Consider the following 10527-nt stretch of genomic DNA (forward strand, 5'->3'; position numbering starts at 1 on the left):
AACAACACACAAACTGTATTCATTTAAGAACTGCTTGGCCCATGAACTCTAGCCCTTACAGGCTAATTCTCGCACCTGGACTAGCCCATTTCTAATAATGCGTGTAAGCACCCCAAGGTGCGCTTACCGGGAAGAGTCTAGCCTCCGTCCATGCTGGTGTCTCTGCTCCAGAGAGCTGTCGGGTCTCTCCGGGAGAGCTGAGCAGAGTCTGACCTCACTTCCTCTTCCGCCCAGCATCCTATTCTGTTTATTCCACCCACCTATGTTCTAAGCTATGAGGCCAAGCAGTTGGTTTATTATAATTAACTAATTACCTTCCTCCATCAAGGCAGCAAACACCTTTTCTCACTAAGCCATCTTACTGCCCCTTCTAAATTCTTAACATCCACTATGCGTATTTAACCAGGTGTGGTGGTTTGAACAGACTCGTGTTTGAATGCTTGCTCATAGGAGGCGGCACTGTTAGGAAACTGCCTGCGGGTCCCGAGCAGCGGGGCTGGGCAGCCTGGGGCAGGGCCAATCATCCCACAGACAGTGAGTCCCCAAAGTTCCCAGCCTCAGTTGTGCGGGTGGGAGGCACATGGACAGACACATTATAAGAATATAATTGGATATTTAGTAGTTAAATTATGGAATGGGAAGGAAAGGGGGAAGAAGAGAGAAGAGAAAGAAGAGGACAGAGTGGGAGAGAAAAGGGGGAAGAGGGAAAGGGAACGGAGAGTCAAGATGGCGATGGAGGGAGGGGCTGCAGGGAGTGGGCGTGGCTTCTCTTAAAGAGATGAACAATCATAACAGGCACTATTAGGAGGCAAGCAAGGCCTTGTTAGAGGAGGTGCAGCCATGCTGGAAGAAGTGTGTCACTGGAGGGGTGGGTGAGCTTTGAGGTCTCACACGTTCAGGCTACACAGTGTGGTACATGGCCACTTCCAGCTGCCTGCGGATCGAGATGTATAACCTCACCCACCTCTCCAGCACCATGTCTGCAGCAATGATGACTAGTTACAGAAAGCCTTGATAAAAATCAAACACTAAACCACACTTTGAAAAGTCATGCCCCTGCTTAGAACCAAGGATACATAAAACTGTGTCTTCCCTCAGTTTACGTCTTGTGAACGAGGTCTTCTGTCCATGCACAGAGGCCCCTCCTCCCCATGCCTGGCTTTCCTGGACCTGACATAGTTCCTGCACACTGATCTGCTTATGTGTGACAACAAACGGACCAAACTACTCACAACCTCTACAAACTTTATCCATCAGTGTGACAGACCCTTCTTATTTTCAAAAAAGCAATCAAGTTGATTCTTTAATTTTGTTCTCCTCTATTATGGGAACGCCAGATAAATATCCAAGACTATTCCTCATAGATTTGTTCTCTCAAAACCATCCTCTGGGACTGGTGGCACTGCTCAAGGGGCAGATGTGCTCGCTGCACAAGCTTGGCATCCCGAGTCCACCCATGAAACCCACACATAGGTAGAAGGAGAGCACAGAATCCACACAGCTCTTCACCTCCATACATGTGCCATGAAACACACATGCCCGCATACATCATACACATACAACAAATAAAATTTTAAATATTTTTAATTTAAAATCCATCCTTAATTAAGCTCTGTCTTCTTACTATCAAATTATAGGTTGAGTCTTCTAAACTACAAGATGTCATGTTACATAATTGTTTATTAAAGCTACAATTTTATCCAGTTCCAATAAATTCATTTGTAAAAACCCTTGAGTTTATCTATGACATGGCAAAATGTCTATACCAAGCCAAAGACAGCCATTCATCATTTCTGCACCCGTGCTTTATAAACCAGGCAGTGGTAGCTCACACCTTTCATCCCAGCACACGGGAGGGAAAGGCAGGCAGATCTCTGTGAGTTGAAGGCCAGCCTGCCTACATAATGAGTTCTAGACAGCCAAGGCTACACAAAGAAACCCTGTCTTGAAAAAGAAAAAGAAAAAGAAAAAAAGGCTCCACGAATAAAAGCCAGAAAGCACTGTCCACAAGAAAGTCAGTTCAGGAGCTGGAGAGATGCCTCGGCAGTTAAGAGCACTGACTGCTTTTCCAAAGAACGCACGGGTTCAAGCCCCAGCACCCACAGGGCAGCTCACAATTGTCTGTAACCCCAAGATCTGATGCCCTCACACACACATACATGCAGGCAAAACACCAATGCACATAAAATAAAAACCAATTATTTAAAAAAAAAAAAAGGAAGTCAGTTCAATCCTATTCTCATCAGTGATGGATAACACGGAGAACTAGCAGGTCCTTCTGGAACCCTAATAATGAGCTTGCGAGACAATCAAGAGCAAACCAACAAAGCAAGCCCAGATCAGGGCCAGTTCACCCAGCTTCTAGGAACATTTTTCAGAACACAGCTGAGTGCTGGATGAGCACAAAGAACAATGAGCGAGTTCTGAACCCGCATTGTCTTTGCCCACTTGAAAGGGAAAATGAACTGCAATGACAAAAAGCCCAGCGACAGAAGACGGGAGATGGCACAAGCAGGGGAAGATCAATCACGACAGACGGCTGGAAATGCAGCCATCAGGATGCAGGAATGAGAGAGGGGCAGTCCTCTCTGAGAAACTGGAGACCACAGAAGGAAAGGCTCTCATGCCATCATGACAAAGTGTTTCCCAAGGTTATTTCTGACTGACACCCTGCACGTTATCTGGAAACACAAAGGGAAACAAAGGTGCTATAGCGGGACAGTAAGGATTCTGTGCAGTGGGACGCACTTGTCTTATTAACGCTTGTTAAAGTTCCATGAAGAGCAGAATGGCTCACGGTTCTGTGGCTAAACATTCCGCAAAAATCTATTTAGCACCACAGATCTCATAGGGATATTTGAATACAGAAAATGGCAATACATAATTTAAAGGCACTGGACAGGGAAGCTCAGTGGGTAAAAAGTTACAAATGCGAGGACTGCAGTTTGGATCCCCAGCACCCAAGAGGCCCACGTGAAATGTCAGTTCTCTTTACGGAAACAGGAGGCTCCTCCAGGCTAGACTAGCCATTACCAGTAATCTCTGTGTTTAGTTAAGACACTGCCTCACTGAATAAGGTGGAAAGTGAACCCCCTAAAGCTACAAATATATACATGTGCACCCACACATGCAAACATGCATACACATACTAACATACTACATATACACAGAAGGCATATACTTTAAATTATATAAGCTAAACCTTAAAGAAACATACATATTATTTCTACTTTATTGGAAACTATAGAGAACTCTGATTCAAAATTCTATCATTTGGCCAGGCATGGTGATGCACACTTTTAATCCTAGCACAGAGACAGGCAGGATCTGAGTTCAAGACCAGCCTGATATATATATATCACGTTCCAGGCAAACCAAGGCTCTACAGTGAGACCTTGTCTTAAACTTGAAAAGGGGGGGGGGGGGCACCTAGGCTTGAGTGGGTTCTGAAAAGAAAACAATAAATGTTAGAAGTATTCTTTTAGTGCATATGGATACAGGTACCGCATGCACCTGTCAGGGTAAGCCTGTGGAAGTGAGACAACTATCCAGAGAACTATCATTCTCTCCTTCTACCATGCGGGTTCCTAGGATGGAACTCAGTCACCAAGAGAGCAAGCCCCTGCTGAACCATCGCCCCGACACACCTTATGTGTTTTAAAGTAAAAGCTGGCCAGGTGTCACGCTGCAAGGCGTCAATCCCAGCACTTGGGAGGCAGGAATATCTCTGAGTTCCAGACCAGCCTGGTCTACACAGTGAGCTCAGGACAGCCAAGACTACATAGACAGAGAAAACTGGACACAACAGTGCCCCCTCGTAATCCAATCCTACCACTTGGGAAATAGAGGCAAGAAGAACAGGCCAGTCTTGGCTACATAGCAAATCTAAGGCCAGCCTGAACTTCACAAGAGCCCATCTTAAAAATTAAAATATTGGCTGGAGAGACGGCTCGCTGATTAAGCTCTTTCTGAGGATCTGGGTTTAGTTCTTAGCACCTACAAGGTGCTTACAACTCTGTACAAGTTCCTATTCCTGAGAATCCAACACCCTCTTCCAGTTCTGAAGGCACTGCACACACGCTGTACAAAGACATGCATTCGTACATGCAGGCAAAACACCCACCCATACAGATAAAAATAAACATATCTTAGGAGGGACAAAAAAACTCAAAACATGAAAAGAAATATGAAGGGTTGGGAGAGGAAGAGGGGCAAAGAACAGCCAAGCTATTCAATTCTTAACACAGAAGCCGTCTAACGTACGGTTTTACTTCGCCCATAACTCTGTTAGTAAACAACATTAACATTATCTAGCTCTAGCAACAGTTTCCTGCTTCCTCTGGTGTGAAACTTTTAGAAACAGGTATGGAGGTATAGCTGTAGTAGTTAGCATATGCAAGGCCCAGTGCCCCTCCCCCACTGCTGGGGGGGAGGGGCCTTTTCTAAATAAAACATTTTAAGTACTACTACCTCATCCTATTACAGTACTTTCATTCAAGTATAATTACTGAAATGGCAAAATCATCCTGACATTTCAATAAGTTTTAATATTATATATCACAAACAGGCAAAATCTCTTACTCAACAGTTAATGAACACATAGATTTATAGGCTTCCAAATAACCAAATACATTTCCCATTCCCTTACCTAACTTTTCCACATTTAGGATTAACAAGGGCTTTAGAGAAAGTATCAAATAGTTCATTAGGCTGAATTATCTTTAAAAATAATTTCCAATTCTGACACTGTAAAATTCTGGAGCAACGAGCCCTTCTAAAAAGAACAGAAGAGTTGGTCTTGGTGTCAAAAGCCTGTGATCTCCACAGAACTGAAGACAAAAGGATCAAGAGTTCAAGGTCAGCCTGGGCTGTGTGGGTCCCTCCCAAACAAAACAAGACAAAGAAGGGTTGGAGAAATGGCTCAGCAGTTAAGAGTGCTGGCTACTCTCCCAGAGGACCTGAGTTCAATTCCCAGCACTCACATGGCAGCTCACAACTGTCTGTGACTCCAGTTCCTGTCTCTGCCTCCCAAGTGCTGGGATTAAAGAGACATGGGCATTAGTGACACCAAGAAGAGGAGCCAGACATACTGAAAGATTACAAATGGGGATATGGACAAGAAGAACTAGTGCGGGCCGCTCACAAAAGCCCCAGCGACTAAGGATCTGCATGACTCAAGGTCAATGGGGAAAAGATGAAGACAGTCTGTATAAGGATACACTTACACTTTCTAGGTTCCCACTCCTATCCTCTCATAATTTATTCCTGGAAACACTGACCTGGACCAACTCCAGACTCAAGGAGAGTGAGCTTGAAGGCTGAAGTGTTTTTTAGCAAACAGCCCACCCACTGTCCCTTTCCTCTGCCCAGCTTTCAGAACACTGGCAGCCAGATAGACGGATCAGGTCCCCTCAGCCACAGGGGACACATTCCAAGGCATCCCGTGGATACCCAGAAGTTCCCTCTCACCCATCACAGCGTCTGTGCTGTGCAGGAAGAAGACGACGGGGAACCCAATCACAACTCCTTTATCCTTCCTGGGGTCTACAGACTGAGGATTGTTCTTAAGATCTTCACGTTTTCACTTCAAAGGAGCATTCTACAGTTCCACTTTCAGCACATTCAACAGTGAAGTGCGCTAGCACTTGGGGCCATTACTAAGTAAAATAAGAGATACTCGAACACAGGCGGCGGAACACCAAGGCAGCTGACCTGACGACCCCAAGAGTTACTGACTAAAGTCTGGGTACAGCCTAGATAGCCTAGACAATGGAGTAATTGACATCCCACTTGGAGAGTGCTCAGCTACTCAAAAGTGGCATGTAACTTAAAACTTAAAAACTCAGAGAGCTAGCTAATGTGTATCAAGGGCTAAGAACGGTGACGGCCAAGAGTACCTAAATAAATTCAAGAAAAAAAGTTCAAGACTTCTAAGTTGTTTGTTTCTAGAATTCTGCAGATATTTTCAGACCACTGAGAAAAGAAACCCTGGAAAGTAACACAGTTGCTCATACAAGGACGTAGGTTCTGTCCTCCAGCACTGAAAAAAAAAGTAGGGAAATTAAAAGATAATGAAAAGCTAAGCATATTATGTAAAAGAGGCACTTCACAAAATATAGAAATGGCTAATAAAGTATTTTTCACCCCAGTCACCACAAAAATGCAAATTAAACCCACACACTGATAAAGTACTGTACCACCACCCAATTCGCAGACTCTTAAAAAAAATTAAGCATCGTCAGTAAGTACTGGATTTTCACTGAGAACTCATCGGTACAACAGCCTTGGGAAAGGCCCGACAGAACCTAAAGTCAGAAAGCTAAAAACAAAACAGTATCTACCAGAAATAGTGGCAATATCCTCGAAGGAGGTGGGAGACGGGCGTCTGTCAACAGCCTAGTCCACACAGCAAGAACAAAACCAAACAAACAACTTCAGTTCTCAAAGGGCATACATCCCAACCAAAAAATGTCTATTTCTTCTTGACACAAACTTGTCAAAGAAGGAGAGCATTTTCTGTTCTACAGAAACCAAATTCCCGAAACACTAAGGAATTTTAACTATTAAAATGTAAAAAACAAAACACCAGGCAAAGATTAAAAACTAGCAACAGATCAGGTTTCCCTAAAAACTCCATTCAGGAAGCTCCGGAATTAGTTCTGGCAGCGGAGAAAACAGATTATTCTTTTCCTCCACCGTCGCTCAAAGGAACCCGCTTGCTGCTCTTTAAAATCCCCTCCAGCAAAAACCGGAGGAGAGCGAGGGAACCGGCCCGAAAGTTTTGCCTAACTCCGGGCGAGGCGACGCCCCCCGGGATGACCCGAGGTCGAGGTCAGGGAAAACAGCGAAGCCACCGCCGCCACGACCTCCGGAAACCGCGCGGTCAACTCCGAGGCCAGCGGGGCGGTCACTCGGCGCACCTGACGGATCCGTCACCTGCCTGCGGCCGCCGCACGCGGAACCCGGAGGCCAAAGGGAAAAAAAAAAAAAAAAAAAAAGCCAACTTTCCAAGTCCGGGACGACTCCCGGGCCCGGGCGCCCCCGAGGCCGCCCGAGGCACGCAGGCCGGGGCTGGCTCGCGCCGCAAGCCCGGCAGCGGCCCAGGTCGGCGGCGCGGGCCTCGGAGCCGCACGGCGCTCGCCCGCCTCCCTCGCCGCAGGCCCGGCCTGGCGCGGCGCCGCTCACCTTGGAAACCTGGGGTGGTGGACGCCGCCGTCACCATGAACTTCCCATCCAGCCGGCGGCCGCTCGGGAGCTCGGGCACTCGGGACCCTCCGCCGGCCGCTCGCCGCTCGCCGCTCGCCGCTCCGCCCGCGACTCAGGCGAACCCCGCGCAGCCCAGCGCCCGCTCCAGCTCCGCCCGGCTCCGGCCGGGCCGCTCCAGAGAAAGCCCAGGGCGCAGGCGCGGCGAGGCCCTTAAAGAGCCCCGGCCGGCCGGCCTCTACGGCATAATGGGTTCGAGCGAGCAGGTTAGGGCCGCGGCCCGGGTTGGCGAAGCAAAAGCAGAAACCGAAGGGATTGGACCGCGGGGAGTGGAGGCGGGGAGATCCCACTCCGTCCTCCGCCCCTCTCTCCCGGCACCCTGCCCTCGGCCTGCAAACTGCTGACTTCCCAGTCTCTGGGACCGCCCGGCGCGAGCCCGGGCCGCGGAAGACACACCCCCCTCGGAGTCCCCCGGGGCGAGCACCCCGCGTCCGGCTGCGGCTTCCAGGCCTGGGGCGCGCAGAGCGGACGCGCAGCCTTGGGAAGGCTGCCCCAGTCCAGCTCTCAGGAACGCTACGCCAGTGGCACTTTCTGTGGATAAACAGCGATCCTCTGGACACCCCGGGTTTATTCGGAGTCCGACAGAGGGCAGAAGGTGGGCAGTTTTCCAACACCAAGGAAGAAATTCTTAGAAGGAAAGTACTTAGTTCGGGACAAAAAACAGCCTATTCATTCGGGCCCTGTCTCAGGAAGAGCAAGCAAGAAAAATAGTAAAGGCATTATAAATTATTTTCGTTATGAGAAGTGACCAAAATTATAGAAATTACCATCGTGCAGTCAAAAAAAAGCTCCAAAAGTGTTTGCTAATCTGATACCCCTGCTTTTTGAATTTGTATTTGTGAGATCTGTCTGGAAAAGTTTCCACTAGCATAAGCACTTCTAGAAAAGAGTGTTTTTCAACAAGACTAGGAAATAAGAAATGGGAAGTAAAACCATGTCCTCCACCCAGCTAAAACCTTTGAAAATTTCAACAGTCTGAGGCAATTTTTTGCATAACTTTAGATCATGTTATTAAAGTCAACTTAACTTCTTTATAACTTAATGCATCTTGCATAACAAAACGAAACATTTTTATCATCTACTTCTCCAATTTATTTGCTGATCCTGTTGCTTTTATCTGCTAAAGTTTCCTTGTACCTGTCCTATGACCCCCAGCACCAACCACCCTCATCAAACTTACTCTCACCTGCGGGTAGACTGTCAGGACAGTGACCTAATTTATCCACAACCCTCCTGCCCTTCTCTAAATCTCCTCACAGCACAGGAAGAATGCTTGTTCAGAATACTGTGTCATGTGACCTTGTCCCTGTCCAGCGTCCCAAAACTCCCTTAGACCAAACCTCCTAACCAAGTCCTTCAGGGCCAAACACCTCTCCCCTCTCTGGCCCTCATCTCACCCAGGCCCTGGTCTCTGAGTCGGAGTCGCACCCTTTGATTGACACCCCCCCCACCCCCCTCACCCCTGTATTAGTCCTATCAATTACCTTCCAGGAAACTGTAATTACAGGACTCCTTTGGGAATGTTTAGAGTCTCCTACTAAGCATCTGGCTCCATAAGGCCAGGAGGATTTGTTTTATGTGATTTGTAGTCATATGTTCATATTTGTTCAATGGATTCTAGAATCATAGATTCAAGAACTTGAACTAGATATGGCTTAAAGGTTACTGACATCATAAGTAAATGTCACGTTTTGACATCTGGAGTCAGAACCTAAAAAGAACGCTAGGTATTATAGAAATAAATGGGGTGCCCTAAGGTTCTTTGGATAATATTTAAAACAGTGCTCAAACCTCCTAGTTAAGAAGAATATGCCAGGGCTGGAGAGATGCCTCAGAGGTTAAGAGTACTGACTGCTCTTCCAAAGGTCCTGAGTTCAATTCCCAGACACCACATGGTGGCTCACAACCATCTGTAATGAGATCTGGTGCCCTCTTCTGGCTTGCAAGTATACATGCAAGCAGAACACACTGTATACACTGTATATGTAATAAATAAATAAATCTTGAAGAAGAAGAAGAAGAAGAAGAAGAAGAAGAAGAAGAAGAAGAAGAAGAAGAAGAAGAAGAAGAAGAAGAAGAAGAAGAAGAAGTAGTCAGGCGATGGTGGTGCACACCTTTGATTCCAACACTTAGGAAGCAGAAGCAAGTGGATCTCTGTGAGTTCCAGGCCAGCCTGGTCTGTGGAGCGAGTTCCAGGACAGCCAGGGCTACACACGGAGAAATCCTGTCTTGGGTGGGTGGTGGGGAATAGCTATAGCTGAGGACACTGTGAAACTATTAACACTGGTGGTTTCAAAAGTGGAAGACAGGGTAATTGAGAGTGAAACATTTCCAGAGATGGGAAGAGGACTTTTTTGTGAATACCCAAAAGGCTTAAAATAGTACTTTTTCATTTTAAAAGTATGTGAATGAATTACCAATTTTAAAAAGAATGACAACGGGATATATAATATACAATTCCATGTATGCAGAATTCCAGAAAAGACAAAACAGAATGCAGTGAAAACAGTCAGAACAGGGCTAGAGGAGCAGCTTACTGTGCTCAGCACGTTACAAAGTAATCATTTTAAAATACTGATCTCAGAATAATAGCCCTGAGGGGGGCCATTAGCTCCGACCCTCCAGCATTATCCCAGGTTTACCCCTTTCTTTCCCTTGCCCCAAGTGCCTCAATGTATTTGGTAAGAGAGCTTACACACTGATGCCCCACTTTGATTGTTAATTCTAACACTCTCAGGTGCCCAGGCGCTTTCGTAAGTGATATTCCCCTGTGCGAATTCTCCTCTGACACCACCTCTGCCCCTGCCTCTCTGCTGCTCACACTCTGGAGTCTAGACTTACATGGAGGAGACAGTAAATGTGGCAGTGGGCAGCAGCACAGCCAATTCAGTTAGCAATTCAGTTCCCTGCATCTCACACTGCATCCTTGTAGCGTGGATTTAGGTCACTATCCAGGAAGGAAACTCCTCTAACCTGCCAAGGGTTAAGTTACCGAAAACCACGCCGCTGACTGCCAAGAGTGTTCAAGCCAGCCACATGAGCCCCATTGGTCACCAAAAGAAAACAAGGGAGGCATTCTTCAGAGAGGTCAAGTCACCCCAGGTACAGAGGCAGAACTCCGGCCAGGTCAAATCCACGGTGGACGCCACCACCGTCATCCTGGATGATGGTGGATGCCACCCCAGTCACCCAGGGCAGTTGGCATCTGCGCTTCCTCGGAAAAGCAGGGCACTTGTTTTTATTCTTGGGTCACACTGTTTAATT

At 47.0% G+C, this 10527-nt stretch overlaps 1 protein-coding gene across 1 annotated transcript in view; it reads right to left on the minus strand.

Annotated features, from left to right (window-relative positions):
* The window catches only part of Evi5 (ecotropic viral integration site 5), a 119054-nt gene extending 111704 nt beyond the window's left edge, over positions 1–7350 (minus strand). Inside the window, exon 1 of the mRNA XM_050155723.1 lies at positions 7186–7350. The gene's annotated coding sequence lies outside the window, so the exon portion shown is untranslated. The remainder of the gene's footprint in view (positions 1–7185) is intronic.
* Positions 7351–10527: the final 3177 nt, after the last annotated feature.

This window comes from Alexandromys fortis, unplaced genomic scaffold (assembly GCF_014885135.2).
Source record: "Alexandromys fortis isolate MF-2015 unplaced genomic scaffold, M_Fortis_MF-2015_v1.1 scaffold_87, whole genome shotgun sequence".
Taxonomy (NCBI): domain Eukaryota; kingdom Metazoa; phylum Chordata; class Mammalia; order Rodentia; family Cricetidae; genus Alexandromys; species Alexandromys fortis.